The 19,333-nt window shown below is 42.7% G+C and overlaps 2 long non-coding RNA genes across 2 annotated transcripts in view; one reads left to right on the forward strand and one right to left on the reverse strand.

Moving 5' to 3' along the window:
* Window positions 1–19,333, forward strand: part of LOC144988226 (uncharacterized) — a 237,683-nt gene that overhangs the window by 15,435 nt on the left and 202,915 nt on the right. The window lies entirely within an intron of this gene.
* On the reverse strand, window positions 14,184–18,895 carry LOC144988539 (uncharacterized). Its single transcript, XR_013652469.1, has 2 exons — window positions 18,361–18,895; window positions 14,184–14,858 (listed from the first exon to the last, which is right to left on the reverse strand). It is a non-coding gene; the product is annotated as an uncharacterized LOC144988539 (long non-coding RNA).

A 19,333-nucleotide genomic window follows, 5' to 3' on the forward strand; every position in this document is an offset into this window, starting at 1 on the left:
GGCGTTGGGGGGATTCCGGCTGCCGCTGCTGGTGCGGTGGGGGTCTTGGGGTGGGGATGGCTGGGCACTCTCCCTCCTTCTTTTCACGTTCCACCATCCATTTTAGAAGAACATAAACACTCACCTGAGCACAGGTGTTAGCTCAACAGACTGAATGACTGAAATATTTCACACTAGTTGGTTTTAAGGCATAAGTATGCGTGTGAACACTATCTGTTTTGTGTACATGTCGACAGGTGGACATTTTTGCAACTAACAGGTGTGTTTATAACATTTGAGTGTGTGTGTGGACAGGCTCCGCCCTTTTTTTTTTGTTTTTTTTTTCATTTGAACCTTACCATAATGATTAACAACCAGTAAACTTGCTGCTTTATGCTGCTTCATGGTCTTATCCCCCTTCCCCTCCTATTATCACCCCCTACCCCCCCTCTCTCTAACGTCCCTCTCTCTTCTTCCCCTCTTTCCTTTTCCGTCCGGTCCAACACCAAAGATTTTCAGACATGTTTGAAATTAATAAAGTTTGGCCTCAATTACAAAAGGGGTTTATTCAGACATACCTCTGGTTTGTCTGAAGATTAATAACCCCTCTTGTTAAAGTAAAATATGTCCAACCCAAGAGGCCCTCAGCTCTCATCTGTCTGCCTAGCTGTTGGACAGGACAAGTTAAAAAAAAAAAAAAAAAAAAAAAAAAAAAAAAAAAATGTAACCCCCATTTCTGGGATGAATAATAAATAAATGAACACACTCTCGGAATCAAAGTTAAGTATAAGACTTTTCTTCTTTTTCTTTTTGGACTTGTGTTTAAATAATTTTAACCTGTTTTATATAATTTTTGTCTTGTTTTTGTATAATTTCGTTATTCTAAACTTGTTTTCACTTGTCCAAAATATAAAGGTTACTTCCTTACTTAAAGTCCCAGCTGTGTTTTAAGTCCCACTTTGTAGTCTAGACTAAAAGGACACAAACATTCACCTTGACAGCAGCACCATTTTCTAAAGGATTAACAATACAGCTCATATCTGGGCTCTAAGGTTTTAATTAAATTAAGAAACCTTGTCTTCTCCACGGAGAAGATGATGAAGCAGCAGTAGTCACGTCAACCCCCCCTCCCCCCTCGCGGCCGCCTCCTCCGAAAACAAAATCCTACGGCGGCCGCATCACAAATGAATCTACCGGTACAATTAATAATTACAACGCAGTATTCTTTATTAACAAATAACAGTAACAACTAACTATCTAACTAATGAACTAACTATACAGGCGTTGTAGCATGAGTATATGTGTGTGTGTGTGTGTGTCAGGGCGCGTGCGTGTTTAAGAGGACTGGGCGCGTGCTACGCGAGCGCGCGTGAGAGCCTTTGATTCCGATGGGCTTTAGGCAGCGTGGGGGGGGGGGTGTCTCTTCCTCCACGTCTGTGGCAGTAAACCCAGACCAGTTCCAAACAACAGATGATTTTATTCCTTTCTTGGGAACAAACTTCCCACTCTCACCGGTGGCCATGCTGTCGCTAGCTGCTTCGTGTGTCGATTGTCGCCACGTGAAACTAACGCTACGGAAGCTCTGGGGAGCCAAAACTGCGCCACATAAAAACTCGATTTAGTTATTTTTGAAATCGCCCGTAACAAAAAATTCGAATTAATTCATTTGATCGATTTATCGCCCAGGCCTAACCCAGAGTAAGCAAGTTCAGGGGGATTTCAGCGAGAGTTCAGGCTTAAAGTCAGGCTAGTTTAAACAAGCTTCCTGGAATACCCCCCTGGTTATTTTGGTGGAGTTTTAACCATCGAATGTGGTGTTTTTTATGAAAAGAGTTCTGGATCTTCCCTCAACGTTGGAGTCTGGTCCTGCATTTGGGTCATCCTGATATACCGTAACAAAACCTCTTTTCTGGGCTGCAGAATCAGCTGATTCAAGGTGATTACGTAATCACGTCCCTACTGTGCAGCGCTGCATCTCAGTGTGAGGCTACTTTCTCCACATAAGAATCCACTGGAATTGTGTCAACTCTTGAATAGTTTCTGGAATAAAAAGAATGTAAACAAGAAGATAAAGAGATAAAGCCCCTGTGTCAAAGCACATGTGTTTTTTCAGAATGTATGTCAGTAAGCTTTAGACTTTATTTGGTTAGAAAACTTAAAATCCAACATTATTCTGCATTCAGAGTAATACATCATTGCTCCCAAGTGCATTTTTACCACACACTGCTGTATTTATAAAGATTACGAGTCAGCCATCTTAGACATTGCAAATAAAAAAGGAGAGAAAATGAACAGGACTACCAGCACTGTAAAACACAATGATCATATCATATCAATAGGCTGCAAGATCATATTTCACCTCAATAATAAAGTAATTACAGAAACATATAAGCAACCTTTCTCCTCTTGGCTTCATCATGCGCTTGTGGTTAGCTTATTAAAAAAACGGAAAAACAATCTTCAACTCACAAGGATATCTCTTTAAACACAACTCTGTTTGAAAATCTTTAGAATACTCCTTCAGTGTCGATTTGTGCCAAGTTACTAATTCTGTATGTGTTCCAGAAGCACACTGATGTCCTCTCATCTCACCGTGTCGTCGCAGATGGAAAAAACCTTGAGAAATAAGGAGTGATATTTCTGCCACCTCAATGCACACAAAACTTTCTAAGTTGCAAGAGAAAATATTAAATATTTGCTTTTTAATAATTTTTTATTCTGCTTTACCTTTATGGCTTTAATTTTTTTTTTTTTTTTTTTTGCATTTGCAAAATGCATGTTTTTGCATGTGTTGTGTCAAATCTTGCTTTTGTCCTATCTTTGATTTTGCTGACGACTTTGACCGCGACTTAGCGTGATATGACTGCCAGTGCCGGAAAAGTTTTCCTTTCTTTTTAAATCAATTTTCTAATTTTATCTTTGCTTTTGAAGAAAATTTTACGTTGATTATTTCTATGATGTATTGTGATTTGAATGCATTTTTCTGTTTTGTGAAGCACCTTGAATTACTTTGTGTACGAATTCTGCTATACAAATAAACTTGCCTTGCTTTGCCTAAAATTAAAGATGTATAAAAAAACATTTCAACCATAATGAAGACATTCAAGAATTAGCTCTAATGACTCAAAACAAACAACTCATTTCTATTTGCAGGTACATCTAAAACAATTCATTTTATGAAAAAGTTGTACATATTTTGTCAGCAGTAAAACTCTTCGTCTAATATCATTACACAAAGATTCAAATGTATTGATCCATTACTTTTTTTTGCTTTTTATATAGAGAAAATGAAAACCTAAAACAAAACTAATAGAAAGTAAAAGTATCATATTATAACAATACATTTGTAGAAAACTTCATTTCTACACATTAAATACTCCCTTGTGCCTCCCTCTAATTAAATTACTTCATCAATATGGAATGGAGGCCATCAGATTTTTCCCTCCTGTAAAATAAAGTCTTTGACTGTGGTGCAGAGGTTGAGGTGTCGACCTCCTATCAGAAAAGTTTAGAATTTAGAATTTACAGTAAATCCTTTATTACATCGTTTGTAAAGAGAAAGTCTTGTGAGTTCTCATGTGTGTCTGAAGACTAGATCTGCAACTAAAACTTGAATCACATTCTTGACAAGAAAAAGGCTTTTCTCCTGTGTGAGTTCTCATGTGTGTTTTGAGATGATATATTCGACTAAAACTTTTTTTACATTCTTTACAAGAAAAAGGCTTTTCTCCTGTGTGAGTTCTCATGTGTGTTTTGAGAGTAGATATTTGATTAAAACTGTTTTTACATTCTTTACAAGAAAAAGGCTTTTCTCCTGTGTGAGTTCTCATGTGTCTTTTGAGATTAGCCATTTGATTAAAACTTTTTTTACATTCTTTACAAGAAAAAGGCTTTTCTCCTGTGTGAGTTCTCATGTGTGTTTTGAGAGTAGCTATTTGCTGAAAACTTTTTTTACATTCTTTACAAAAAAAAGGCTTTTCTCCTGTGTGAGTTCTCATGTGTGTTTTGAGATGATATATTCGACTAAAACTTTTTTTACATTCTTTACAAGAAAAAGGCTTTTCTCCTGTGTGAGTTCTCATGTGTGTTTTGAGAGTAGATATTTGATTAAAACTTTTTTTACATTCTTTACAAAAAAAAGGCTTTTCTCCTGTGTGAGTCATCATGTGTCTTTTGAGACTAGCCCCATGACGAAAACTTGTATCACATTCTTTACAAGAAAAAGGCATTTCTCCTGTATGAGTTCTCATGTGTGTTTTGAGACTAGATCTGTGACTAAAACTTTTCTCACATTCTTTACAAGAAAATCTCTCATCTTCTGCATGGATTCTTGCGTGAATTCTGAACAGAGATATGTTACAAAAGCTTTTACCACATTCTTTACAGATATAACATCTTTCATCAGACCCAGTTTCCATATGGTCAGACGGGTTAGTAATTATTCCTGAGTTTTTACCAGACTTGATAGAGGAAAGTTTCTCTTCTTTTTGAGATTTTTTGTATGTCTTACTAAGATTTGTCTTCTTGGGATTTTTTCTAACATCAGAGTCACACGGACCTGCTGACATGTGAGAGCTGTCCACACTTTGGACATGACTTCTGTCTCTTTTCTTCCTCTGATCTCTGTTCTGTGGATCTGTCTCTTCATCTGTAGTTGATGTTGATTCTTCATGTTGGTTTCCTTCTTTATCCTGACTATCAGTTACATTAAAGCTCTGCTGATTGTTAAGATCTGCTTCACTGTTCTCATTTTCCTCATAAGTAGGAATCTCCATCAAGGTATCAGTCTCCTGCTTCAGATCAAGCTGATCTTCATCCTGAATGATGCAGATTTCCCCTGATTCCTCTTTAATCTGTGGAGGTTCTGGTTCTTGCTGTTCCACTCTGAAGTTCCTCTGCTGGATGCAGAGATCTTCCTCTTGAGTCATCAAACGCTGGGGGAGGCCTGCAGAAACACAAGTAGAGGCCTTTTTTTATTTGTTATAGTGACTGTATGCTAGGGGTGTAACGGTACACGTAGTTGGACCGAACCGTTTCGGTACAGCACTTTCGGTTCGGTTCACGTTCGTACCGTTTTGGTTTTTCGGTTTGTTTATTTTTTCCCTGCAAATGTATTAACTTTGCGTTGAGGCGGAACTACTGTTACTCGCGGTATTCCGCCGAGACTCTCACCGGTTTCTGCAATTGCGTGCCTGTAGGAAGGGGGGGGTGGGGGCAGAACGTGTCGCGCGCAGCGTAAGACTGTGTGTGAGCGCCCGTTCAGTTTGTGTAGCTCAGTTATGGAGAACAGCAATAAGTCCACACGGGGAGGTGAACCCTGAAGGAAGATCCGCCTTCCATGGTCAGAAACATCTTTGCACTTCAGCTTTAACAGCTATCAGGTGATGGAGGTGACAGTGCGCATGTCCACAGGATCAGCATGGGTAATGCTTAGCCTACGCTCTCCTGTGGGGAATGCTGTTGTGTTGACATCGTTACACAAAGATAGTGTATGCCACAGAATAGATCTGTTAATGCTCTTAAAACGGCATGACCCGATTGGAACAATTGGGTATACAAGAAAATAAAGGTGCAAGTTAATTTTTCAGGCCAGTGTTAATTATCCAAATTTTTTTGTTCCTGGCAGCTAACAGTTGTTTCTTATTTTATTAAGCAGATCACCTACAGAGGTCAATTTTATTTATTGTTATATAAAACCAATAAATACATTTTGCAAGTAATTATTTTCTGGCTTTTTGTACATAAAAAATACAGAAAATAGATAGATTAAAGCTTTATTAATCTCCCAAGGGAGAAATTCAGGTGTCTGACAGCAAAACACAAACATAAATATCAATAACTTACTAGCTCATAAAATAGCAGTTCATATCAGGCAGATTTGTTAAACAGCCGTACTGAACCAAAACGTATCGAACCGAGCGCTATGAAACTCTGAACCGAACCGAAATTAGATTTTAGCGTATCGTTACACCCCCACTGTATGTATTGTAAAACTATGATTAGCAACAAGATATTAAGAAAAAATGTTTCACAGCAAGAATGGTAATTCTGTCTATTTAGAATGACTGAGTAACAGCTGCCTATTTTTCCATAGAGGTCTATTGGAGTTTGGTGACAGCAGCTATTTGGAACAGGAAGTAGCTGCTGTCGTACATCAAACAAGTAATGTATGTTGTGCAAAATGTTAAAGTTTTATTGAAAGGAAGTGGCAGCATTTATATAGGTGGGCAGTAACAGCACTGAGTGAATGGACCCCTGATGACCCCACTGGGGGAGAAAGGTCATTGTGAGAAGAAATGATCATTTTCTTTCCAAGTCTAAAAATCCAAAGAGACTATCGGTACAATAAACGCCTGGAAGAGCAATTCTCGGTCAACGATGTCACCTCTGTTTGGAGAGGGCTTAGGCAAATCACCAACTAGCCCAGAGCCCAACATGTCAGGACACTCGTAGTTGAGGACACAGGCGCAGACGCAGGGACTCGTAGTCAAATCGTAGGTTTATTACTCACGATCTTAACAACAATCCAAAACGATCCCGTGACAGGAACAGGATCAGTGCAGGCTAAATACCCTCCAGGTGATTCAGCAACAGGTGAGACCAATAAGGTAAAGACAGAACAAACGAGCAGAGGAAAAACAAACAAACCGGAAGTGTCAAAACAAAACCCAACAACCGCCCTGGCCCAGAACCTGACAGTACCCCATCCTCAAGGAGCGCCCCTGGGCGCACCACCAGGCTTGTCAGGGTGCCGGCGGTGGAAATCCCGCTTCATGTCCCGGTCCAGGACGTAGGATGCAGGCTCCCAGGACCTCTCCTGAGGACCGTAACCCCGCCAATCCACGAGGTACTGAAGACCCCGTCCCCGACGCCGGACGTCCATCAGGCGACTGATCGTCCAGGTCGGGTGTCCGTCGATGACACGAGGAGGGGGAGGCGGGGGAGTGGTCTGATGGAGGCTACTCGTGGAGAGGGGCTTAATCTGGGACACATGGAAAACTGGGTGGACACGCATTGTCCGTGGCAAACGCAGCTGGACCGCCACAGGATTGACCACCTTCACCACCTCGAACGGACCGATGAACCGAGGCGACAGCTTCCTTGACTCAGTCCTCAACTTGATATTGGCTGTGGACAAAAGGACAGACTGACCCGGCACGTAGGTGGGAGCTCGCAACCGATGCCGGTCAGCCAGCCGCTTGTTGTTTGCGGATGAGCATTGAAGGGCAGCACGGGCCTCCAGATCCTGATTGGTCCGTTCGGCCTGTCCGTTAGTTTGGGGGTGGAAGCCTGAGGAGAGACTGACTTTGGTGCCAAACGCGGAGCAAAAAGCCTTCCACACCTGCGACACGAACCGCGGACCCCGATCTGAGACCATCTCCATCGGGATGCCATGCAGCCTGAACACGTGGTCCACGACCAGTGCGGCGGTCTCCACGGCAGAGGGCAGCTTCTTTAGGGCTATGAAATGGGCTGCTATGGAGAACCGATCCACCACCGTCATGACCACGGTCCTGCCTGCCGAGGAGGGCAGACCGGTCACGAAATCCAGGGCGATATGGGACCATGGACGACTTGGGACAGGCAGGGGATGCAGGAGGCCAGCCGGCGGTTGGTTGCTGACCTTGTTTTGGGCGCAGACCAAACACGCAGCAACATATTCACGTGTCTCTTGTGCCAGACTGGGCCACCAAAACCGGCGACGAAGGAAAGCGACAGTTCTGCGGACCCCAGGGTGGCAGGTAAGACGTGTGGCATGACCCCACTGGAGAACCTGGCTCCGCACAGACCTGGGGACAAAGAGTCTATTGGGCGGTCCTCCGCCAGGATCCGGCTCACGGGTGTGAGCCTCCCTAACAGTCCTCTCTAGTTGCCAGATGACAGCACCCAAAACACGGTCAGCTGGGATCACGGTAGTGGGCTCCCGGTCCATTACAACTGGTTCCTGCTGTCGAGAGAGGGCGTCAGGCTTAACGTTCTTGGAACCAGGGCGGTATGACACCAGAAAATCAAAACGGGTGAAAAACATGGACCACCGCGCCTGCCTAGGATTCAGCCGCTTTGTGGTCCGGATGTACGAAAGATTCTTGTGATCCGTCCAGACCACAAACGGCTGAATCGCCCCCTCTAGCCAGTGTCGCCATTCCTCCAGGGCCAGCTTAATAGCTAGTAGCTCCTTGTCCCCTACGTCATACCTCGCCTCAGTTGGGGTAAGACGCCGAGAAAAGAAGGCGCAGGGGTGGATTTTACCGTCGGCAGCAGAGCGCTGGGACAACACAGCCAATACCCCTATGTCGGAGGCGTCCACTTCAACTATGAACTGACCGGAGGGGTCGGGTTGGATCAAAACCGGCGCAGTGGAAAACAAGGACTTCAAACGTTGAAAAGCAGCATCGGCAGCATCTGTCCACTAAAAAAGGCACGGAGAGGGAGGTAAGACCCGTCAGAGGTGAGGCGACAGAACTGTAATTACGAATGAATCTACGTAGGAAATTAGCAAAACCCAAAAAACGTTGAAGCTGCTTCCGGTTAGTGGGAACGGGCCACTCCACCACTGCGCTCACCTTGGCCGGATCAGGTCGCACCTCCCCCTCGGCAATGACAAACCCCAAAAAGGAAACACAAGAGGAGTGGAAATCACACTTCTCGGCCTTGACATACAGTTTATTCTCCAACAACCGTTGGAGGACCAGCCGAACATGCCGCTGATGTTCGTCCGGGTTCCGCGAAAAAATAAGAATGTCGTCTAGATAAACAAAGACAAAATGATGAAAAAATCGCGGAGCACATCATTTATCATGCCCTGGAACACAGCCGGGGCGTTAGACAGACCAAAAGGCATCACCAAATACTCGTAGTGACCCAGCGGGGTGTTGAATGCGGTTTTCCACTCATCACCCTGCCTGATACGCACCAGGTGGTAGGCGTTCCGCAAGTGCAACTTGGTAAAAATCCTAGCCTCCTGCAGGGATTCGAACGCCGAGTTCATCAGGGGAAGAGGATAATGATTTTTAACCGTAATAGCGTTCAGCCCCCTATAGTCAATACATGGCCGCAAGGAGCCGTCCTTCTTGCCCACAAAGAAAAACCCAGCTCCCAGGGGGGAAGAGGAGGGTCTGATGAGACCCGCCTTCAACGACTCCGCCACGTACTGTTCCATGGTCTCCCTCTCAGGCCTCGATAGATTGAACAGTCGGCCCTTAGGCAGAGGGGCACCGGCCCGCAGTTCAATGGCGCAGTCATAGGGCCTGTGCGGCGGCAAGGAGAGAGCCTGGCATTTAGAAAACACCCCCCCTTAAGTCATGGTACTTCGGCGGAACAGCGGAGAGGTCAGGTGAGGGCGGCCCCAGACAGTGGACAGGGGCCAGGCCACCTAATTCCGAATCGTATGTAATCGACACGCAACAAACGTCATCATTCTGCGTTGATGTAGGCGGGAACAAGAACATCAACCATGGTAGACGATGCTGCTGAGACCAGTCAGTGGAAGGGAAGCGAGGTCACCGATTGGATTAATATTTGGGGTGATCGCTCTATTCAGGCCAAATTCCAGGGCTCTCATCGCAACCGGGCGGTTTTGAAAAATTTCCAGCGAAATGGCCGAGTTGGTGTTGAACCTTCCCTGCCATGACTTTTTTTCCTCTTTCTGACGGTGGTCAGAAGCGCGGGGGAGGCCGGCTTCTCCAGGGCCGAAGGCGGATCCTCCTTCGGGGTTCACTTCCCCGTTCAGACTCTCACATTCTCCAAAGAGGGCTAATAAAGAGTCAAAAGCATTTATTCATGGGGAAACCTTCTTTTATTACCGTTCTCCTTCCTCCATAACACAACATGAATGCGCCCCCACACTGCCCCCCTTATTCCCACCTCGCTGCACGCGCTCCTTTTCTCCTCTCTCGTCTTACACATAATACACAGACACACGTGCGCACGGCCCGGCTCCAATGCCTTCTTAAAATGAGAAGATTGCTGCTCCTTTGTGAAAATAAATGTAATAATGCAAAAGAGCTCCGCTGTTGACAACACTGCTCTTGAAAAAAACTGCTGTTGACATCTACGTTAGCAACTTCCGCAAACAACGAGTGACGTCGTTCACCGTTGAGTATTCTTCTGCGCATGCGGGTTTCGTTTGGGTCTTGTCACAGTCACACTGGAGATCACAAAAATTCGGATTTACTAGGAAATGTGAACGGTCTTGCAAAAAAATCGGATTTTTTCAAAAAATCCGAATTGAGCATTAAGCCCTGCAGTGTGAACGTAGCCTATGACTCCCCCGGACCACCTCTTCCCCACCACTGTCCTCTCAGTGACAGAAGAGGAGGTGCTCAAGCTTTTCCGGAAGCAAAACTTACGGAAGGCTCCTGGCCCGGATGGCATCTCCCCTTCTACCTTGAAACACTGTGCAGGCGAACTGGCAGCAGTCTTCACAGACATCGTCAACACCTCCCTGGAGTCCTGCCACGTCCTGGCCTGCTTCAAACTGTCCACCATCGTCCCTGTCCCCAAGAAGCCCTGCATAACTGGCCTCAATGACTACAGGCCTGTGGTACTTACGTCTGTAGTCATGAAGTCATTCGAGCGTCTGGTCCTCTCCCACCTCAAATCCCTCACCTCCCCCCTCCTGGACCCACTGCGGTTCGCCTACAGAGCCAACAGGTCTGTAGACGACGCTATCAACCTGGCCCTCCACTTCATCCTGCAGCACCTGGACTCCCCGGGAACCTATGCTAGGATCCTGTTCATGGACTTCAGCTCTGCGTTCAACACCATCCCCCCCTCTCTGCTCCAGGAAAAGCTCTTCCAGCTCAACGTGCCTGACTGCACCTGCAGGTGGATCACTGACTTCCTAACGGACCGGAGGCAGTGTGTGCCCACCCAATTCATCAGCATAGGAACTCCACAGGGCTGTGTACTTTCCCCTCTGCTCTTCTAACTCTATACCAACTGCTGCACCTCCAGCCATGACTCTGTTAAACTGATCAAGTTTGCAGATGACACCACCCTCATCGGGCTCATCTCTAATGATGATGAGTCTGCCTACAGGAGGGAGTTGGACCGGCTGGTGTCGTCGTGCAGCATCAACAACCTGGAGCTGAACACCCATAAGACAGTGGAGATGATAGTGGACTTCAGGAAAGTCACAGCCCCCTCATCCCCTCTCACCCTGACAGACTCTACCATCACCCTAGTGAACTCTGTCCGTTTCCTCGGTTCCACCATCACTCAGGACCTTAAGTGGGAGCCTTCCATCAGCTCTCTGCTCAAAAAGGCCCAGCAGAGGATGTACTTCCTGCGGCAGTTGAAGAAGTCCCGGCTGCCGGCCCAGATGATGGTGCAGTTCTACACGACCATCATTTAGTCCATCCTCACCTCCTCCATCACTGTGTGGTACGCTGGAGCCACAGCCAGGGACATAAGCAGACTGCAGCGTATTGCAGAGAAAGTGATCGGCTGCAGCCTCCCATCTGTCCAGGAACTATATGTCTCCAGATACCAGGGACGTGCAGGCCGGATAGCTGCCGACCCTTCTTACCCTGGACATGACCTACTGGAACTACTCCCTTCAGGTAGGAGGCTAAGGTCCATCAGGACCAGAACCTCAAGACACAAGAACAGTTTCTTTCCCTCTGCAGTCAGACTCTTCAACACCCTTTAACTTCTCCCCCCCTTAAACTTCACTTCAATGTCCAGTCAGTCACCAGCCCACTACCTGCACCTTGATCATCCTCAGTTTGCACTGCTTTTGGCACTGTTTGCACTACTTACTCTATTTATTTATTGTTCTGACCATTGTGTAATTTTTTTTTACATTTTTGTTGCTTACTGTTTTTCTGTTTTATTTTGCACACTTGCACCGAAGCAAATTCCTATTCTGGGAAACTTCACCGAATATGGCAATAAACACTTCTTGATTCTTGAATCTTGAATCTTGAATCTTGAATTAATCACACAAAAAATCATCTCATGACAGCTGTAATAAAACTGTCATAATACTTTTTTTTATATTTTTGAAAGCTTCATTTCATAAATGATCATCTTAACAGCCAGAAAAACAGAAATAAAAAGTATTTTGTTAAACAGTGAAGTGGAACTTTGTGGTTCTTGTTGGGTTTTGGTCTGGAAGAAACTGGATCAAATGGTTTTTTAGTGTTAAAGGTTCCAGACTCTTGATCTCCACTGAAGCTATGAGTATGAAATGTCATTCCACAGACAAACCATCAACAAAATGATCCTGATGCTGCTGAGGTTCTTATGGAAGTGAAGCAAATCTCAGCAGAGATGCAGTTTTTCTAAACTGAAATCACTGACATTAAAACGCCTGAACATTCATGGACCTGAACTGGACACAGAAAAACCTCCCTATTGTGTTTCCACCCACCAATGAGGAGCAGTTTGATGAAGATGAAGCTGCACTGGAGGAAGAATCAGTCCAGAAAAAGATGGAGAACAATTCTGACACTAAGCAGTTTTTCACTGATGTGTTCAGGTTTGAATCTTTTCTGTCTGCAGATCCATGAGCAGGACCCTGTCTTTGGGTTTTAGCTTGAAATGTAGTTTTGGAAATAGAATCTGTCTGAATGTCTGGAATTGGAGACATGGAGACATCAAAGAGGTTTAGATGGATTTTGGGTTTGACAGAGAAATCTGCTGAAAAGAACTGAACTACAAACTTAGAACCACAGACGACAAAACAGATTGTACTTTTTTATCTGCTAACAATTTTCTCTTTGATCTGTTAAGGTTTCCTGTTTGTCGTTAGCTGGAGGGACTAACTAAGATCATGTGATTTGAAGAATGTTGTCGGCTGCACTGACCAACAATGTCTTCTGTCTTTTCAACTGGAAGAGACAGGAGAGACTCTTCCAGGACACGCTGTTGATGGACTGCATGTTTGGAGAGCTTGAAGCTCAAGATAGAACCGTTGTTGAAGTGAACATAGCGATAGTGTGGAGATGAAGATCAGAGTCACACTGACGTGCTGACATGTGAGAGCTGTCCACACTTTGGACATGACTTCTGTCCCTCCTCTTCCTCTGATCTCTGTTCTGTGGGTCTGTCTCTTCATCTGATGTTGATGTTGATTCTTCATGTTGGTTTCCTTCTTCATCCTGACTATCAGTTACATTAAAGCTCTGCTGTTCCTCTTTAATCTGTGGAGGTTCTAGTTCCTTTGGTTCTTCTTTAATCTGTGGAGGTTCTGGTTCCTCCTGTTCCTCTTGAATCTGTGGAGGTTCTGGTTCCTTCTGTTCCACTCTGAAGTTCCTCTGCTGGTTGCAAAGATCTTCCTCTTCAGTCATCCAATGCTGGGGGAGAACTGCAGGAACACAAACACAACAAGGAGCCTTTTATACGTTTCCTTTTGGGTTTTTTCAAGCATCAATAAACTATGTGATCATTGGAGAAAATGCCTGAGGAGTCTGGAGGACCAGAAGAGACTAATGGAAATAAATATATATGCAGAGGTGAGTAGTGACAAGTTACATTTACTTAAGTAACTTTTTGGTGAATTGTACTTGTGAGAGTAAGACAAGGCAATTTATTTGTAGCACAATTTGTCCACAAAGTAAAACAGGAAAATGATTGGTTTATCCCCCGGGGGGTAAGTTAGTGTAGAACCACCACTGAGTGACAGACGGGTCCCCAAAAAGAAAAGCATGAAGCTCAAAGGGCTTCTCTGTTTCTCTGATAAAGGTCACATACCTATGTGGTGTAGCTGCAGCTGTGCACTCAAAAAACGTTCACTTTGAATGAACATAAAAAAATTATGGAAAGGATTTCCACATGATTAGATTGCGTTACTTGAACAAAAATGAATCATGTTGGTCCTACTTAATTTATTTAGGTTGGCTCAACTTAATGTATTTAGGTTCAAACTAATAAATTTAAGTTGATTCAATTTAAATAGAGCAGTTGCACCCAACTTTAAATTGATATTGTTGCTCACTCTAAAAAGAAAAAAGTTGATCCAATTTAATTGAATCACTTCAATTGGTCACACCTAAGTAAATTAAGTTTATTTAACTTGAATTTTTATTTATTTCTTTAATTTTATTTATTCATCTGTAATTGATATATTGTTCCAAAGTTACAACCAGTGGGTCTTTTAATTTTCACATCAAAGACATGAATTACCCAGCAAAGTCCCACATCACAAGACAGGAGCTCAATTACCGCGAACTCTGTGTTAAGTATTGGAACATTAACAGTTTGCCACACAAGGGGGTTGGTCATCATCCTCTACCAAACTTTAACTCATGGTGCAAAAAAAAAATAAACATAACAGTTTAAATCACTAGTTAAAACAGAGTAAAACAGCTAGACAATAAAACCCATGGACAAAAACTCACACTTAGACCCCAATCTGCCCAGATAGACAAAGAAAATGGTATCCCACAATTCCTTGCGATTACTAATGCATCCAATTTAATGGTATCATGTTGGATCAACATGATTGAAATTAGTAACTTTTAAATGGATTATTTTTATGTACAATCGACATGATTCATTCACGTAAGATTTACAAACATAAAATTTTCTGGTTGAAATGACAAGTTACTTTTTCGTTAACTTAATTGGCTGGTAATTTCCTTTTTTTGAGTGTGGTTTCCAGATGACATCCAGCAGTCTGCGCTGACGACAGAGCTCCTGCTCGTACTGGACGATGGTTCCTTCACAGAGTCTGCAGATTTCTTCAGCAGCAGCAGCTAGTCGCTCGCTGATCAACTCTCTCAGAGACTGAAGGGAAGACATGGTTCCTGCTCCGATCTTCAGCTCCAACTCCCACAAACACCGCCGTCCTCTTCACTGCAGCTCCGATCGATCATCTGCTGGTCTCACAATCACAGCAATCCACGTTGTCTTTTGTTGCCGTCTCGTCCCGCCTTCACAGATTCAGATGGTTCAGGACGTCCAAAAATGAAATGTGCAGAAATGAAAAGACACACAAGAGTCTGCATGAATTTTCAAACCTTTTCCAAAACGGGAGAGGTGGAGAAACACGACCTGTTAGGCTCTGTGGCTGTCTGCTCTCTCTGTCCTCAAGGCTAAAATGATTTTTTATTATTCAGTAAGGGAAGATGAAAACATACTAGATAAAACTGTTCATAGGTGAGTTATAGTTTGTAAAATGAAACCAGGTTGGACCTAGTGGAAATGCACCAGACGAATGTGACTACTGAGTCTCAGTTGTGAGCCTAAGACATTGTATTTCTATATTTAATTTTATTTATTTATTCATTTATTTATTTGTGTATTTCTTTATTTGCTTTCTGTCTAGCCTCTACCAGCTGCAACTCAATTAACTGTTTATTGACTTCTTCCTATTTATTGTCTTTCTTTTGACATTAAACGTTTAATCCACAATTGTTTCTCACTTTTAGGTGCATTTGTAATAGTTTGGGTCTGTTAGTGTGAGTTTGTTAGTTAGAATCATATCATCATACCGAATCATAGTCTGAAGAAACATTAGTTGTTTAGTTAACACTGTGCAGACACCGTATCCTCTGTTTTTATTGAATGACACCAGCATGCACAGACACTCCTCTACACCATTTGCAGCTAATTCCAAACAAAGCGCTCTGACTGCATCTCCCTGGGAAACTCAAGGCTGCAGAGCTGCAGCTGTGAGGAGAAGCTGAATCTCTAGGATGTGGGTCCAAACAGTATCACTGATTAGAATTTATCTAAAGCACCGTCAGTGGACAGAATGAATGTAAGCATTGTCTGTCCAAACCTCAAAATCTTCTTCCCTTTTTTATTTTATTTAATAATCTTAAGTCTTATTATATCTATTTGTGTGTCTGGAAAAGCTGGGCGTGAACTAACAGCATTTCTATGCAGTGTGATTCCAGAAAAAGTTTCCTTACAAACATCCATCTACAGAAATTACATCACCTGTTGTTTTATTAAAGATTTAGGAACCCCTAAAACTGGAACCTTCCGTTCATCTAAAATAGTTTTTTTTTATATTAAGTATATATGTGTGTGCTGTACGTCCATCATCCTGTTGGATAAGCAGTTCCCAGACCAACCTGCTTTGTCACAGTGTATCTTAGGTGCATCTTAGGTTTCTGGTTCCGGGTTACACAGCAGGACGCGTGGCGTGCCTCTCTGCCAATACAACTATCTTCAAATTACTTAAAAAGTTGATTTTCTCCAAAAAACAGAGCTGACCATGCCCCCGAAGAAAACCCAGGAATACGAAGACCTAAAACAGACTCTTGATGATATTCAAGCCACGCTGAAATCCTTTATGGACCAATGATGGAAGAGTTCCGAAGATTTCGGGCTCAAAACGAGCATCTAAGAAAACCGGGTCGAGATTCTGGAGAAAAGACTGGACGATGTGGAACAGCAGGTAAGGATGAATAATGTCATTCTCACTGGAGTACAGATCAAACCTCGAACAAAGCTGACAGCAGGAGCTAAAAAAAATGATTAATCACTTATTGAAAATTGTTAAATTGATTGACTTTTAATGATATTACTTCACTTTCTCCAAAACTTGATAAAATGATTCAAAAATCTTTCCTAATGTAACATAATTTTGCACATGTTTTTAACTTTTGATACTTGATGAAATTTTGCTATGAAAATTCCTGAAACAGTGTTGTGTCTATTTTACTGATATAGTATTATTTTTTATTCATATGAATGACTTTTATAAGTAAAATAATCTGCATATAGTTCAGATGACTGATCTGCATTTGCCATGTTGATTTCTAAAATAGTTATTTTTGACGTAATACTTAAGTAATTCATCTTTGTCATGTGCTTTATCGATATCTTATGATTTTTAATTCTGTCTGATAAAAACTGGGAACCGGATATTGATAAATCATGTAATAAAATGGTTATAGTATAACTGGGTGGAATTATATAAGTTCGCTTCCTTCCACTCCCTTTCAAGCAATATTTATTAATATGTCTAATTGTCCTAAATTTGATTAGTTACTGTATGAATGAATTGTATTTGTGTATTATTTCTACTTAATTGCTTGAAATAAACCATTTCAAATCAAATCAAATCAAAAAATCAAATCATCTCATCCTCCTGTTTGTTCTGACCCCCCCAGAGGGAAGACGTTGTCTTTCTTCACTGCTCTGTCCTGTCAGACGTCATCAGATCCTCCTTGCTGTGTTTCATTTGCTTCTGCATACGCTGGTTCCCCAATGACCTCTGACCTCCTGCTGTCCCCAGAGCCCCTGCTGCTCTTTATCTACCTTTAGCCATGTCACCAACACAACTCCAACTAAACAAACACAATTCACACACACAACTACAAATGGTTTGTTAAAATGCAGACAAAGCAAAGAATTATACAGTCCATAACTTTTAACACAATCAAAACTTCTACACAAAAGCACAAAGTACACAACAAAGTGTAGAAAGTGAGTTTTACTGCCATAAACTTCTGGAATTTCTGGATGAGAAACAGACGTGCAGGACACAACACAGCTACACAAACTGTGAGACGTGATGAGCTGCAGCCTCAAAATTAGGATTATGACGGGAGAGGATCCACTATTTATTGTTTTTTTTGTTTGTTTTGTTTTTAAAAATGTATTAGTATACTTTTCCTGAATGTTTGTCTTATTTCATAAATAATATTATTTCTTTTTTTTTCTTTTATTAAAAAGATCATGAAGGAATTAAACTTTATTCATAGCACTTTCCATCTCCTTGAAGGTGCCAAAGGACTTCACAATCAAAACATGATCTAAAATGGGAACAAAAGTTTTGAACTAAAAACTCCAGAATATTCTCTTTTAGAATATAATTTTTCAATCCAAATGTTTTCATCTACATTCAATGTTATATCATTCTCTCTCCACACATCTGCTCCTGGTCCGGCCCTTGTATCCAATTATAGAACCTAATGCCCCCCCCCCCCCCCCCCAGTTAAAATAAATGCCCACCCCTGCTTTAGTATGTAAGTAGCATTAACATTCATGCCCCCCCCCCCCCCCCCATTTTTTTCTGTCTCTCTGTCACACACACACCTGCTCCTTCCTCTCTGTGTTAAACCTCAATCCTCATTTACAGAATAATATTACAAATATTTCTATTCTGATTTAGAATTCCTCAACAACATTGGACAACAACAATCATTCTGTCCTTGGGGGGGTCCTCACCTCCCCGGGACAACAAACCCAGTGAACCAGCCTCCCGTCAGAGAACTGTTGGAGTTTCCAAACTCTAGGACACTTCATCACTTTTTCTTTTTTTCTCTTATTCTGTAAACTTTATTGTCACTTTTCTTAAATAATCTAATTTTCCCAAATTCACAATTCTACAATTGACTGAGTTACTCACTTTGTGGACATCAGACACTTGATTTGGCCACGCCCAATGTAGAATTTGATTGACAGGTTTCTGCTTACCTTTGTAGGGTTCACCCGTGTCGTCAGTCCACTGAGAAACCCTTCATCCAGGCCAAATTTAATCCAGAAAAACTGTCCTCAACCCCCCCGTCTGTGCCTCCAAATTGCTGCTGTCTCGTCCGGCCTTCACAGATTCAGATGGTTCAGGACGTCCAAAAATGAAATGTGCAGAAATGAAAAGACACACAAGAGTCTGCAGGAATTTTCAAACCTTTGCCAAAAGGGGAGAGGTGGAGAAACACGACCTGTTAGGCTCTGTGGCTGTCCTCTCTCTGTCCTCAAGACAAAAAGGCTTTTTTATTATTCAGTAAGAGAAGATGTAAACATACTAGATACGTCATTAGAATGGTGTGTTTTTGTCTAGTCTGCATTGCAGGTGTTGTGGCTCCATAAACACTCCAGTACAGAAAGAAAACAGAGACTAAAGTCACAAACAGGCCTACTGGTGACCTTGGTACCTATTATCTGTTACTGAAGGCAGGAATCAAGCAGATTTCTGAAATACAATATACATGCATAAATAGAATCCATTAAATGCAGAATACCAAGAACATAGAAAATATAATAGAACCTCTGTTCACCTCCACAAGATCAATGTATTTATTTTAAAAAGCACAAAAGCACGTCTCTGTTTCTGTGGTGGGGGTCAGGTGCATGGGGGGGGGGGGGTGTTGCTCCTGGATCTTTGTCAGACTGGGGGGCTCTTGGATCGTCCGGGTTGCTGCTCTGTCTGCCCCCAGCTCTGGGGTGTGGGGGGGCCTCCTGCCTTTGCTGCAGCGTTCAGTGTGATCAAGGTTCACTCTGAGAGACTCACATTCATTCAACACACCTGCTTGTTCACCTTTACACTAATACAGACATGGGTATTGTTGTTGTTTCTCTTTTTCTACCCGCCCCCCCTTCATGAATATTGGTAATGTGAATATTGTGTGTACCTGTCTGTGTGCAGAAATCCTGGGAGATAAATCTTTAA

This window comes from Oryzias latipes, chromosome 2 (assembly GCF_053564925.1).
Source record: "Oryzias latipes strain Hd-rR chromosome 2, Olatipes_Hd-rR_3.1".
Lineage (NCBI taxonomy): Eukaryota > Metazoa > Chordata > Actinopteri > Beloniformes > Adrianichthyidae > Oryzias > Oryzias latipes.